A 6,012-nucleotide genomic window follows, 5' to 3' on the forward strand; every position below is an offset into this window, starting at 1 on the left:
TGAGAGAAGCTTAAGAAGATACTCTTTGGAGTGGAAATCAAAGGAAGAAGCAAGATTTGGCAAGATCTCCTCTAATCTCCTAGTGTAGAGGCTTGTAGAGGACAAGCAAGATTCGGTAGAAACCCTCCTAGTGTAGAGGCTTCTCCACGGCTTGTTTCTCCGCGTTCATTACTCAAGGGAGTTTTAAGTTGCTTTATTTGGTTGTTTTTATGAATTTGAGCGTGCATTTTGTTAACATGAACAACTAAACCCCAAGGTCACCGGAAGTTGTGAACCTTATTGTGAACTTGTGTAGTTGGATGCTTTGATCTATTCTTATTGCAATTTGTGTGTTTGAGATTCAAGCTTAGTGTACTTTGATGCATTGGTATACATGAGAACTCTATATGTCGATTTCTAGGTTGTACTTAGTGGTGTGACAAATGCCCTTGTACTAGACTCACTTAGCTTCGAAGAAATTCATGTACAAATACGCCATGACTATTGGGTATTTTGTGCCCCTCCAACATTAATGTTGGACCTAGTTTGAGAATCAGCCCTGATTAGAGATTTCCTCGCTTGTAATGCAATCGTAGGAGGATTTGGTCGAAAGAAATTCTATCTTAGGAATCTCTTATTCCAAACCACCAGTTGCATGGTAGTCCTAACATCCTTCTCACTTTAGTAGCCCTAGGGGAATCAACATCCGTGACTAGCTTCACCCATTGATTTTCACCCCATTTATCTCAACTGTAGACTCCTTTCTCATCTCTTCTTAATTCTATTGGTAGTTTAGAACACTCTCTCATCCCTTGTAGGCTAAACAACACGAGAAGAGGAAGGAAGGGTAGTTCCTTGGGCCCTTAGAATACGACCCTCTCTTGCTTGCACGAGAGGTATAACTTGACAACCCTGTGACATTGCTAGTGTTCGTATCGCGACATCAAGGTTTTGGTGCCGTAGCTGGGGACCCACGAGGAATACTCAGAAAACTTAGAGCTTGTTGATTTAGCCATTGTTTCTTTTATTTGTTTCCTTTTTTTTATTTATTTTTGTTGTACACATATTTTCATTTCTTTGTCTTCATTTATTCTTCTTATTTTATTTTTAATTTTTGACTATTGGTTGTCTACTTGTGTAAGGTATCCCTTATATGATAAGAAAGCTAAGCACAGAAATCTGCTGGAATAAGACAATGAGATAGAAAGGACCTTGCACCAAAGGCTAAGAGAAGGAGTGGAGAGTTCTAGATAGCAGGAGGTGGAAATTGAGAGAGTGAACCATCAGTCATGGTCGAACCTTGAAGAACCCTGTTTGACAATGAGAGGCCACAGTTTACTGGGGATGAGTTCAGTATGCAAGCCCCATCAGCAAACAACTTTGAGATCAAAGCTACTACGATTGGGATGATCCAGAATTATGTTCAGTTTGATAAATTAGCTGATGAGGACCTTGATGCCCACTTGTATTGCTTCCTTCAGATCTGCTCTACCTTCAGGATCAACTCTGTCTCAGATGATGCAATTAGGTTTAGACTATTTCCATTCAGTTTGAGAGGGGTAGCTTACTAATGGCTTATTTAATTGACCCCCATTTTTATTACTACTTGGAAGGAGATGGTTGAAAAATTCCTTGCAAGGTATTTTTTGCCAAGCAAGGCAGCTAGACTGAGATAAGAAATTTTTGCTTTCACGCAAGGTGATTCAGAGATACTCTTTGAGGCCCATGACAGGATCAAGGACCTTTTGAGGAAATGCCATCACCATGGTTTATCTTCTTGGATGTGAGTACAGATGTTGTGCAATCATTTAAATTATTAGACTCGACAGCTCATTGATAAACGGCAGTGGGTTCCTTGAGCAATAAGTATCCTGAAGATGCCAAGAAATTATTTTAAGGCATAGCAAATAATTAATGCTATTGGAGTGCATGACGGAAACCACCAAGGTCAGCATGCATTTATGAAGTGAACAACAACACAACACTGGCCGCAAAGGTTTAAGCGTTGACCAAGAGTTTTGATCAGTTCATGATAGGATCGAGCTCAAATTCTGGGGCAGTCATATCTTATGAAACATATGGTGCCGACCATGCAACTATACAATGTCCTATTTTTGTTGCTTCATCGGCACCAGTAGAGATGGAGGACTATGTCGTTGGAGGACCAAGAGGCCTAGGAAATCTTTATCGAAATACATATAATTCAGGATGGACGAACCACCCAGATCTTTCATGGAACTAGGGCTAGCAGCAATAAAGACTTCCACAACCTCAAGGCACTTGATACCAACAACCTCCTCCACAACAAGAGAAAAAGTACACCACCAAAGATGTTCTAGAAAAATTCATAATCAACATAGGCAAAATTTTTGAACATTAGCACTCAACTTGCTCAGCACGGGACACAGTTTACTCAGATAAGTGCAATTTTAAGAAATTTCTAAGCCTCGATCCAATTACTTGAGAACCAAGTCAGGCAACTTGTTAGGGTAAATTCTGAATGTTCTCCGGGTAGCCTATCGAGCAATACAGAAAATAACCCGAGAGAACATATAAAAGCTGTCACTCTGAGTAATGGAAAACAAGTAGAGGCAAGGACCGAGGAGGGCTCAAGTACCAAGAGAGATAGGGTAGCCATACAGGAAGACCATAAGCCAGCCAAACCGGTAGTTGAAGTAAGCGGGGAAAAGCAAAGTGAAGAGATCCCTCAATTACCAATGCCAAGGGTACCCGAGTATAAGCCTCCCATCCCTTATCCTGCTAGGGTTGAAACAAGATAGTAAGGACGCTCAATTCAAGAAATTCCTCAATATGTTCAAAAAACTCCATATCAATATCCCTCTTGTTGAGGCATTGGCCCAAATACCCAAATACACAAAGTTCAAGAAGGACCTTCTCACCAATAAGAGGAAATTAGTGGAATTGGAAATGGTCACACTATCCCAGAATTGTTCAGCAATGATCAAAAGAAACTCCTAAAGAAATTAACTGATCCTGGGAGCTTCATCATCCTGTGTAATTGTTGAGGGAACACAAGAAAATTTTTGGCAGATTCTGGGGCCAGCATTAATGTAATGCCCTACAAACTATTCTTGATGCTGGGGTTGGAGGATCTAAGGCCTACAAGGATGACAGTGCAGCTTGCTGACGGTTCCATAAAGAAACCTCGAGGTGTTGTAGAGGATGTGCTAGTGAGGGTAGACAAACTCATTATCTCGATAGATGATGCACTCTCCAGCAAGTGTATAGGTTGCAAGCAAGTAATACAGTGGTACCCCGTGAGTGGTAGGGTTGTTGAACCACAGTAACTGGAATTAAAGTACTCACTCTTCTTCCGATGTCTAGTTGGGCACCAATTGGGTTGGTTTTAAGAATAAAAACAAACAAACAAAGGAAAGTACAGGTGGAGACAAAAGATGGATTAGGAATGAGGTTTTCAACAATAAGACAACAATGTCTCGGAATGATTCCTATGAGCTATAGCACACTGACTTGCTTTTAAAGCCTACCAGGTACATTCTAAAGTTCAATGTGTGCTCACAAGTAATGTTGCATCTATGGTTATTAAGTACACCAAGTTTTGCCAAGATAACTATGCATTTCAAACACATCAAGTTTTGCACTCACATAAGCAATCACAACTATGGTAATCCATACACCGAGTTTTACCAAAGCAACTGTGCAAATCCAACACATCAAGTTATGTAACACAAGATTAAACACATGAATCTGAAAAAAACTCTATAAACATTAAAATCAAACTAGTCAAAGCATACAAAGTATCATAGTTTATGCCTTGGGGCACCGTGGATGGTTAGTCCCTCATGGACGGGTACAACAAGGAAGAGGAAGAGAAATAGCGAAAGGAAGAAGACATGAACTCTCTCCTTCTCAAGATGATCTTCCTAGTCGAACTCCGATATGCTAACCCCACTGCCCTTGTGCCTCTAACTCATCCATGATCCCCTTAGAAGGTATGATGAAGCTAATCTTCACTCTCCTCAATGTCCTCCCTGTGGAGAAAAGAACCCCAAACAAAGATGAGAGTGAATCCTTAGAATCTGGAGTTAAAATGGTGTCATTTTGGGCTCGACACGGGCTAAGTCCGCCATGCTTCACTTGAGCACGACCATGCTAGGAGCAAGCAAAGCGTGTTTCTCCTGTTGAGCAGAAAATACCTCAAGCCTGAGATAATCACGGGGAGGAGCATGCTCGTGCTCCGACCGTGTTCAACCTAAAAGCACCCCTTGCTTGAATTTTCACTAGGCGATCCTTCAGGCAAAGATAATCAGTAGGACAGAGCATGATCATGCTCTGCCCGTATTCATCTTGAGTACTTAGTAAAAATCTTCATTCTCCGTTCGTTTTCATCCCTGATTTTTACTCCAAATTGTTTCAAACCCCAAAATCCTGTGCAAGGAGCAACTATACCCAGAATAGCACCAAATATACACAAAATTATGCTAAAGGATGAGTAAAATAATGAATTGAGTGTAAATAAATATGATATGAAATGCACTCATCAATAGACTTCATGATTCTCGATGTGGATGATGATGTCCATGTCCCATTGATCTTTGGTTGGCCTTTCCTCAACACCTCAGGTGGTCTCATTGATGTCAAAGTAGGAAATATGACACCGAGAGTAAGGGAAAGGAAGTTGTTTCTCACACTCCCCGATGACATGAAGCATACCTTGGATCATGTTGATCCCCTTTACTTCACTGATGAGACTAATATTATTATCTCTGATTGTGTGTAGGTCTTACCAATAAACATTAGACGAATACTTGGAGCAGTTAGACAACAAAGAAGTCAAGAAAAAAATCTTTACTCCTCCACTGATGCAACATGTGAGCTATGTGGAGACAAACCCATCGCCAAGTAGCAAGAATAGAAAAAGCTTGAAGAAGATGTGGTTCAAGGTGAATGGAAAGCTGTAAAAAAGGAATGAATCTTACACTATTACTGCCAAAAGAGGTAGAGTGATTGTACTTTGATGTAAAAGGTGAATTTCAAGTCTTTTCATGCCTCTCTATAAATTTCCCATGTGCAACATACCCAAGAAGACCAGAGGTAACTCTCCTCCATTTGTTCAACCTTGAATGTAAGAATGAAGGTATGTTAAGCTAACGACATTAAACAAGCAATTCTTGGAAGGAAACCCAAGTTTTTGTTCCATTCATACACTTATATTGGTATTATTGTGTGTTTATTGTTGTGTCCCTTTACTTATTCTCTTTTGTGTGTGACCTATCAAACTTGTGCCTCATTGCTTGTGGTTTGGTCTTCCCCCTTGCTAAGGGTTTCATGCATGCTTAGTTGTATTTGGTTATCATTTCATGTGTGCTTGGAGTTTTTTGATGATTATCCTTGGAGTTGATGATTGTTAGATGAGTTTTCATGCTCTATTTGAAGTGGTGAAAGTGGTTATGAGTGTATTACCCTTGGTTGTTAGTTGCCTAAGTGTAGAGAGTGTTTTAAGAGCAATAGGTGCCTTAATGGGTCGCCCTAATGTGCAACTTTAACTGTGAAGGCCGGCCAAGAGCAATGACGGGCAAGCTTGCTAATCATGCTTGGCCGTGAAGCCCTCTGGATAGCTTCACCGCTTGCTTGATGGCCATCACTCTAGATAGATTCACGGCTTGCTTGATGTCCATCAAGCAGGCCATCAAGCAATCCAAAGAGGTTTGATGGTCCACCTAGCCCATAAGCCTACCCAGTAACACGTCGGGATGCCCTATAAATGGGCCAAATGGCCACCTTTTCTCTCTCCTCTTGTATCCTTCTTCTTCTTCTTCTTCTTCTTCCCTTCTTCTTCTTCTTCTTCTTCTCATTTCTCCTAAATTTCTCCACCCTTTTCATTCATTTTTTTCACCATTATTCTCCTATTTTGTAGCTCTAGAACATATCAAATCCTAGAAAAATTCTCCGGCAAGCTTTTCCGGTGAAGCAAAGCATCCACTTTCTTCCTCTCATCCTCTTGAGCTTGTTAGGAGCTTCAATCCTCATGGTTTGGGTTGATTTTAGGCT

At 40.7% G+C, this 6,012-nt stretch overlaps 1 non-coding gene across 1 annotated transcript; it reads right to left on the bottom strand.

Annotated features, from left to right (window-relative positions):
* Positions 1-1,643: 1,643 nt before the first annotated feature.
* LOC120283175 lies at positions 1,644-1,750 on the bottom strand. Its single transcript, XR_005543174.1, has one exon. It is a non-coding gene; the product is annotated as a small nucleolar RNA R71 (small nucleolar RNA).
* Between the last annotated feature and the right edge of the window lie 4,262 nt (positions 1,751-6,012).

This window comes from Dioscorea cayenensis, chromosome 18 (genome assembly GCF_009730915.1).
Source record: "Dioscorea cayenensis subsp. rotundata cultivar TDr96_F1 chromosome 18, TDr96_F1_v2_PseudoChromosome.rev07_lg8_w22 25.fasta, whole genome shotgun sequence".
Lineage (NCBI taxonomy): Eukaryota > Viridiplantae > Streptophyta > Magnoliopsida > Dioscoreales > Dioscoreaceae > Dioscorea > Dioscorea cayenensis.